Below are 9,124 nucleotides of genomic sequence, written 5' to 3' on the forward strand. Positions count from 1 at the left end.
GATATAAACACAGTCACAAAAGAGTGACAGACCGGCATTCTTTGATGCATGCACACACCGAGGATCTGCCGATTGCAGCTGTTAATTTGATTATGATGACATTGTTAACTCCTCAAAGGGATTTTTCTGTTTCTCTGTCATACTTTTATGATGGAAAATGATTGGCTTGGCTTAATTCGTGACAACACAGTTGTGGTTAATGCTGTTCATATTGGTCCTCTGTTTGTTAACTGGATTAAAAACCAGACAATGAAATAACACTACAAATGTTTAAGCGTTTACTCAGTATCTTTGTTGGCTGCTTGTGAAATGTTGTGCTCAAGCAATGCATTCGCTCACATTCTGTGTTTCCCCTGGGGGCTAGCCCCCCTCACCCCCAGCCCCATGCATAAAAACTATTGACGGCCCTGGTCCAATGGCTCTATAGTTGTGCTTAGCGCAAGTCAAACGACGCACAGGGGACGGTTAGTCATTGTTTTGGTATTTTTGCAGATGCACACAGCTTGGCACAGTTTGAAACGGGTGTTTTGGGTCATTGTGTGTGTGAACGCAACTGACTTGTTTCGAGACCAACTGAAGCGTTTGTTTCTTTATGTGACCTCTTTATGAGTCCGCTGTATGATATTAATAATTCATGATATGCATTTATGTGACACTGCACAGTTTAAAGAGTAATAATAAATAGATACATTTCATGCAAGACTGTTTCTATTCATCCCTGTCAGTATTCAAATTTTCAAAATACCACTTCCACAACATTGCTAAGAAATCACCATATCCCATCACTGATGACCCTTTTTTTTGTTTTGTTGTTGTTGTGTTTGTTTTTTGTTTTTTTTTTATAATTTGGAACAGGATCGCGGCCTACTCATCTGGTCCCTGGGGGCTACCTGGTGCCCACATGGTGACCCCCGCTCAAGTATATCCGGGTGATTCGTGTTTAACTCTGAGATTTTTCTTTACGCTCTCCCCCACATTTAGTATAGCAACAGACTGACAGCTCCTGACACAGGGCCTTGACCCGAGCGTTGAAAACAGACTCACACCACAGAGACAACTTGAATTAAATCACATGGAAGTCGATCCTTGTCAGATCAAAACAATCTTCGTAGGGCAGCCTTGCCGACATGCAGTTGCCAAGATGAATGACGCATTAGGGTCATAGACTAACAGGGCGAGTGGATAGTGAGCGAAATCCATCAAGACACTGAGTATCGTGCAGGTAAGCACGCTGACGAACACGTAAGCAAGAGAGCAAAATCGACAGATACGTGTGACAATGCCTCTCATCTGAAGGTAATTACCATTAGACTGGATGTTGGCTACTGTTCTACACTTGGGAGTTACTCTCCGACTATCCATCTTCTATACAGCTTTTCCTCACCAGGGTTGCAGTTGTGTTGAAGCCTTCCCAAGCTTGCTTTGGGCGAGAGGCGAGGTACACCATGGACTGATCATGAATCACCCTGTAGACCAACAACCAACCATTCAAACTCTTATTCACACATGTGGACAATTGAGAGTCGTCATTTAACCTAAGAAGCCCGTTTATGGAATTTGGGGGACGGAAGCCAGAGTATCCAGAGAAAGCAGAGCGAAAACAAGCAACTAGGGTGAAGCACAACCCCCAATTGAATATTTTAAGAGGTGTTTGTTACTACCTGTTTGCTATTGTGTATAGCTCCAGTAGGTTGTGCCCTTAATTGGTGAGGTGTGGAATGCTGCATTATATTCAGTTTTCCTGCTTCAAATGATTTTATAGACTGTAATTCATGGCTAACTTGTATGGATTAAATGAGTGCAAAAGATCAAGTAGCACACTTTGTTCAGATCATAGACTGTAATTCTGCACCCATGGCTATGCAGAAGCCACCACTTTAAGAGGGCAAACAGAAGTTCAGGCTTAGACTTACGCAAGCCCTGTGGTAAAACATTAAATCCAGCAATTAATTTTGATGAGCAGTTTCTTACATCCTCGCCTCCGGTTTTGAAAAAAGCATGTGGTGATAATATAAAGCTAAAGGTGGATTGCTTACATGTCTACACATCATCCATCCAGCCATCACCTATCTATATATAATGTTGTATTACATGTATTAGGCATTCAAAAATTACCAACTATTCCATGCCAAATGCTAGACATTGTAATGCAGTTCTAAAGCCCTGCAAATGAATGTCTTTTTTTTTCCAGGTAAAATATTGAGTTGTTTTTTTGATGATTATGTGATCACATTCGCATTTGACTGTCCTACTGTATAAAACTGGGGAGCATGTTAGTGGAGTTTTTTTGTTACAAGCCTGAAGTTCACCTGATTTATATATATATATATATATATATATATATGTATAAATTTATACGGACATCATGCAACCAAACAAGTGGAAAATTGGTTGTGAAGACATATTTTGGGAAACTAGCCCTCGACCAGTTCACATTCCATTTAACCTCCAAATAAGCAGCAGGAATTAATGTGTGGACCAGAGCCATTTTAAACAAGACATCCAATGGGCCCAAAGGCAGAGAAAATGGCTCCTGCACAGTGCGAATGTATAAACATCTCTTCCTGTGTCAGTTTGGGTGTGCGTTTGACTATTTATGGTGATTTCATGCAAACATTATCAGAGACATGACATTAGTCCAATATTGGTTGCTGCCAGTTCACATTTTAGCCGTGTGTAACATTTGTGCGATGCCAAGAAAGAGAAACTGGCATCATCAAGGAAGGTACATATTTATGCATTAAATGGGGTGAGACATGTGAGATGAATGGTAAGAAATCATAAATCTGGACTTTGGTCACTGCCCTTTACTGAATTAATGACAGGAGTAAAGAACAGTCGTTTCTTTCTACTTAGTCTTTGTGATGAAAATACCCAAATGAGAAAAAAAAAAAACACAAGCAGGCTTCCCTCAGTGTGAACCCCATTGAACGCACATCTACAGTATATTCCATTTAATCCACTTATGTTCTCATGATAAGTGTAGCGCGAGAGGAGGAGGTAAGACGGGGAGAAAAAAAAAGTCAAGCGATCCCCGGCCTCGAGAATGACAGAATAGCACTTTTACGATGTCGACCAGATTATTCTCGAAGATGGATCGGATGAGCTGGAACACCGATTGATTAATCCATCGACTGGCGGAATGTGCTGCGGCTGTCCCCCTGCTCAGCTGTTCTGCCCTCGGACACAACATTCAGACAGACATGCTGGAGAGGATGACTAATGAGTGGGGAGACTGCAGATACCGATCGAGTCCATCTGTGTCAGGGTGATATGTACAAGACGTTTGCTTTGGCCTGGTTGCTGAAAATGATCATTATGCAGGCTCGAAGACCATCCAGTCAAATCTTTGGGGCAAGATAGGAATCGAACTATATCTTCAGAAAAACCTAAGAGATCTTAAACTTCTACTCAATGCTCCTGATTTTTGTGGGGTAAAATTGATGATAAAACAATAAAATATAAAATATAAGAGAATATTTGACGCACCTTCTTTTCACATTCTGTTGTAAAAGTATCTTTGGTGTACACTGCTGTATTCAGATACTCTCTTTGTGGTTTTGCACCGACAATCAACACCTCACTGACAAATTTGACCTCAACATTCTCTTCGAAGCAGTGCAGCTGTCATCCATTCAGGTAAGCTTTTATCACAATAACATCAGCTGCCTCTCACTCGCCACAACATGCCGGCAGCCATCGTGTCAAAGTTATTATTAGTTGGCGCTAGAAAAAAAAGTGTGTTCAACAAAGATTACACACAATGAAAGTATTGAAACGCAGTTGAGAGTTTAGTCCGTTGGAAGAGCTGGTGTGGAAGAACCATGGAGAATAAGTCATGTTTGAGAGGGGGCCGGACATGGTTGTTGCTGATATATATTCCTATGTGATAATTACATTTAGGTCGATTTACTTGATTGGCTTTATTAGTGAGTGCAGGGCAATTGAAGGCTGTCGGCAATGGTTGTAAGTGCTATATGACGATTAGTTATGCAAATTATTGTTCAACTGACAAGCAGAAGAAAATGGACGGGTGGGTGGACAAATGAATTATTGGGATTATTGTGGTCCAAAAAGATGTCGAACGAGAAAATGGTTTGTTTGCACCTTTTGAGGTGTTAGAAAAACACACTGCCCTATTATTTACATACATATACTGTACTTGTTTGCAAAAGAATTCCCCTTAAATTTAAGGGGGCTGATACTTCGTTGTCGCTGTGATTTTCTTTCGCGGTTGTAAATGTAAAATATTGTACAGTAATAAGAAAGAAACATTCAGTATATCTCTCATGGCACATGCTGGTGTTGTATTGATCCGTTCCTCCACCCCTGTCATCAGTTTAAGGCGCGAGCATTTACAACCTAGCCTGTTATCGTGTCCATGTCCACACTTCATTTATTTATTTGTTTCTTTTTTCCACGTCCTGCATTCGAGCTTCCATTCAAACCTCGCAAATTGATCTGTTTGTCCCCAAGACAAGTGGATGGGGAGCAGAATACGGATCTATGTAATTGCACCGTTGTTATTAAATGAACCCTCTTGAGACATTTCAGAAGCACTGAAGATGGGAAATATAGTATAGTAGCTCCATTATTGAAACAAGTCCCTTGCAGTGAGAGAAATGAATGCTAATGGTGTTCTAAGATGGGCTTTGTAAAGGATTAATCCGATTTGAGGAATGATCATTTCATTATATGGCCCCGAGTGCTGGCCCCGATCTGAACAAGGCCGCTGGCTGAATTGGGAAATAAATGACAAGAGCGTGGGAAGCGAACATGGGTTTACGGTCGACCCCGGTCTCTCATTGCTTTGTTCCTTCTTATGTGGCAAATTCATTAATTTCCCGAAATGGCCGCATGGAACGATTTTCAACAGATGCATCATACAGCAACAACTAGATAAATTGGACTAACACTTTTGGTCTCCTCACCTGCTCAAAGGATAATGCTAACTACTGTAGAGTGCGAACATAGCTCTCACAATCATTGAAAAAAGAGTCCATCATTGCCTGTACATTTTAAAATAGTTATGATGTTTCTACTGACGATATGCAAACCCATTTTGCATGTTGGTGTGCAAGTGGAAAAATGAATCATCTGTCTTTGTACCACTATAAATCATCCTGCGCCAATTTGCTAACTGCAAACTTGTGCGCGTGCGGGGAGAACTGATGGTGGTAACCTCATTGCGGTAGAACAGCAAAATCAGCATTCTAATGTGTCCCAAGGTGATGTCACTCCACCACAGAATGCTTTTCTTTCATTTAATGACAGATGCTTGATGTGTTTCTCACACGGAGATTCATTCTTCATGTGAAAAGTGGCAACTAGCCCCATTTATGCATGAACACCAACAGTGGGTTATGGTTTACTGATGATGACAGACATACGGTATACTTCACAATCACCTGTCGGGGACTCAATGTGAATCGATATTGCATGCATGATGAAACAAGTAAGACAATGTATTGGCTGCATATCCGTTGATGACAAATACACGCACCTATAAGAGCCTGGGCTTTTACTTTGACGCTAAGCCATTGAGAGGGACATGGAATAAATTGTCCACTCAATCTCCCCTCTCAGCATGCATACTAAGGTTTCTGCCATACATCCAGAAAAAAAAAAAAATCTGCAAATCATGCTAAACTTTTTTTTTTTGCACACGATTATTGGTCTTACACTGCCCAGGCCTTCCCCAAACTTAACATGAAATGCAATACATTCAGAAGCAACAACTGACCAATGAAGGCATGCCTCTTAAAACATATACCGCCATTTAATGTATGCTCTTGCAAGACAGGCAAGGCCGCTTTCTATTTCAGAACCACTAAAAGGGGGACAGCTCCATCGCAGAGCGCAATGAAGGCAAGGAACAAGTGCCTTCTGTGTAGATCCAGGCCATGCCAGGAATATACATGACAGGTGATGTCTGACTATGAAGGCAACCAGTTATGTGACAACAGCAGAGCTGCTCTTGAAATGCATACAAAATAGTATTTCATATGTAACATATGTTTAAACGTCTGAAAAATAACCGCTCGACCACACACTCAAATGAATTTGGCTTGCTGCAGATTGGTTTGGTGATGAATAAAAAGCTGTTGCCTACTTTGCATTCGGAGGGTGTACAACGTGGTGCAGTGTACAATTCCATGGTGGTGCCTACGATTCTTCATATTGTATCCTTCTCAATGAAACAGAGCCCCGTTTTTTTTCGAAACTGCACGTGAGCTTGAGTCAAGGCTCCCGGGAGCGCATTGAAAAGCAGCGAGACTTAACGGGGAGCGCGGTGCAGCTATTCAAATCATCTGTCAAATCAGTGCTTGCTTAAAGATTGATCAGATATCGTCTGAGACCACAAAGAAAGTCTTGTTGCAAAAGGACGATATTTCTGCAATTCAATCTGCCTTTACAATGTTACGACAATGACATTTGTGATAGAATTTGCTGTTATAGTGAGACGTAAGAAAAGTAGAGGGACGCACGCGCGCCCGCAAACACACACGCACACAAACACAAGCTTACTTGTTCATGTAGACAGCGTTCCTGCTGGATGAGGCTTTTTGGGAGCGATCCGTCTTTTGGTCAAAGCACAAAAACTGCATTCAAAAAAAAAAAAAATCCGCAATTCTCAGGCGAGCTTGCACAACGCGGAGCGATTTAGCCCCGCTCTTACAACAATAATCATTCCATCCATCAGTCCAGATCTGGAAATAACTCTCAAAATGATGGTGATATATCCGACATTGCCATTTTCCACGACGCTCTTTTGCGTTGAGGGACCCACAAGTGCCATTGCTCCAACTGCTCGACCCATTAATGTCCCACGCGTCTCCTGAGTTGGGGATTTGTGGACTTGCACACTTGTTATTCCTTCACTGCTGTAAACGTACAAGATGTAAGATCGATAAATCTTCCCACATGGTTTGTGATTCAGCTTCTATTCTAGAATGATGCATCCTGAAACAAAACACAGACAATAAACTTTCACCCCACATGAGCGCCCATATGTGACATTTTCTTTCAATATAGTCTCACTTTTGGAAATGTCACTTCTCACCAAGTCTCTTTTACTCTTAGCCGTCAATCCCACCGAATTTGATTCCGCAGCTCAGTGTAGCTGTAGTTTATTTTATCCCCCGAGGATTTGCGGATCCGCAGAAAAAGTCTCAATCGTACAGTCTATATCATGTAACGTTATACTCACACCAAAAACAGAGAGGAGAAGTCTCATCTAACAGCTACATTCGGCGGGAATTTTTATTGCTCTGAAATATTAAATACTCTTCTCTCCTCCGTGCATTGATATCATCATGTGCAGACTGGACCCGGGTCACTGAAGAGGAGCTTCACTTCTGCGCCACACGCGTGTGTAAATCTCTCAAAATCAAGTCTCACCTAACCACTGAGGCGATCGACACATGGGCACAGACGATGCTGAGTGCTTCTTATTCAAGTGTCCTTCTATCCGTCCTTCTCCTCCTCCCTGGGCTGCAAACGCTTCAGGCTTGTGACCACAAGATCCGGTTTGCAGTCCGCGCGTGGGGGCTTGCATGAAACGGGGATGTGCAGCATCTCAGAGCGTGTTCCGGACGGCGCAGTACTGCGGACAGGCGTAGAATTGATAAGCAGTCATGTGGGTTACCTCCCTCTGACAAAGTGCTCCCTCGATCACTGCTGCTGAATCAGGAGCAGAGCGGCAAGACGCTGTTTCTCTTCTCCTCCCTCAGTCGACATGTTGCTTGCTCACTTGAACTTGCGCGGCTCCCGAAATGGCATACTCAGTTTAAACACAAGACATGTTCTGCGAAATTTGTGTTAATTATTATTATTATTTTTCTTTTTTTTGTGTGTGTGTCAAAATGATTGTTTGAATGTGCACCAGTGTCAGAGATAGAGAGGGAGAAAAGAGGTTGAGATGTTGCGCATGTGGGAGATCGGACCACTCATGTGTCTCGCAAAAAGGACACGACTGCCACCTGCCGATCCACCTCGTCGCTTTGCTGTCGTGGGACTGTACCCCCGGGCGCTTTGTGCAAAGGATGTACGACATTTTACTCGCAGAGATCTCAGATTAAAACTAGATATATATCTGCATTAAGAAATGCCCCGGGACAGCGTTGTACCTGCAACAGATACAAAAACACTGTCAAAATGTAATGGGAATGATTTGTACATCCATTTGGCTCAGCTCGATCCAAACATGGCTGTGATGTTACTGTATCATGGTGATTCCACTTGTGGGACATATTCATATGAATAAAGTCTCAGCATATCCAAGTACATTGATGAGATATCACCATACAATAAATACATAGGATGGCTCTCAATTGCCATAAAAAACGATAATTTAGCCGAACACCAAATAATATCAAAATCATGGATGTTGCTGAACACAGATTATTCATGTACTTGTGAATAAAGGTTGACAAATGTTTTGGAACCAAGCCTCACAGCCAAATGGTCCACCCATCCACAAATGTCAATTGCATTGTAGGGGCAAGGTGGTGGTGGTGGTGGGGGGTGTCTTTGCTATTGTGTCCTGATGTGCCAGGAGCCATCACAGGTCCACCCTACAGTATTGCAGCACAGGCTAAACCTCGCTCACATATATTATTGCTCACGTCTCACCTTTTATTCGGTGCTGTATGCCCAGCATGCACAGACAAAAGCAACACATACATCAGCAGACTCCAAACTAGTATATGTGGGGAGCCATCTAAATGCCAGAGTGGAGATATTGTATGTCCATCAAGGTGAAAGTGTCTGACATCATTTTCCTCAAATGCTGAACGGTGTTGCATCATTCATCTGTCTCCGTAACTCTCCTGATAGTCTCTGTGTCCCCGGCATATAAAGAGCATTGATGTGCCTTGCATTACATACTCTTAACTCCCTCACTATTTTCGTTTTGTATCTTACTTTTCTTGGTTCTCAGAAAGCAACATGAACGGATGCTATTTCTATGCACACTCAAATTGCTCTGAGAAATGTTGAACAGTGTGGCTGAATCTACTTTATTGTCATTGCCGAGGTGACTTGAGCTCGGTTTGAGCAAATTTTCTGAATAGCAGACTCGCCAGTTGGGCGTGATTTAAAAATCTTACTGTAGCCTCAGCTG

General features: G+C 42.3%; 1 long non-coding RNA gene across 1 annotated transcript in view; it reads right to left on the reverse strand.

Annotated features, from left to right (window-relative positions):
* LOC147205852 (uncharacterized) overlaps positions 1 to 7,599 on the reverse strand; it is a 38,353-nt gene extending 30,754 nt beyond the window's left edge. Inside the window, exons 1-2 of the long non-coding RNA XR_015100611.1 lie at positions 7,402 to 7,599; positions 6,529 to 6,963 (exon numbers count right to left, since the gene is read on the reverse strand). This is a non-coding gene — a long non-coding RNA (uncharacterized LOC147205852). The remainder of the gene's footprint in view (positions 1 to 6,528; positions 6,964 to 7,401) is intronic.
* Positions 7,600 to 9,124: the final 1,525 nt, after the last annotated feature.

Source organism: Hippocampus guttulatus, chromosome 4 (assembly GCF_054856545.1).
Source record: "Hippocampus guttulatus isolate MCC_2025c chromosome 4, RoL_Hgut_1.0, whole genome shotgun sequence".
NCBI lineage: Eukaryota > Metazoa > Chordata > Actinopteri > Syngnathiformes > Syngnathidae > Hippocampus > Hippocampus guttulatus.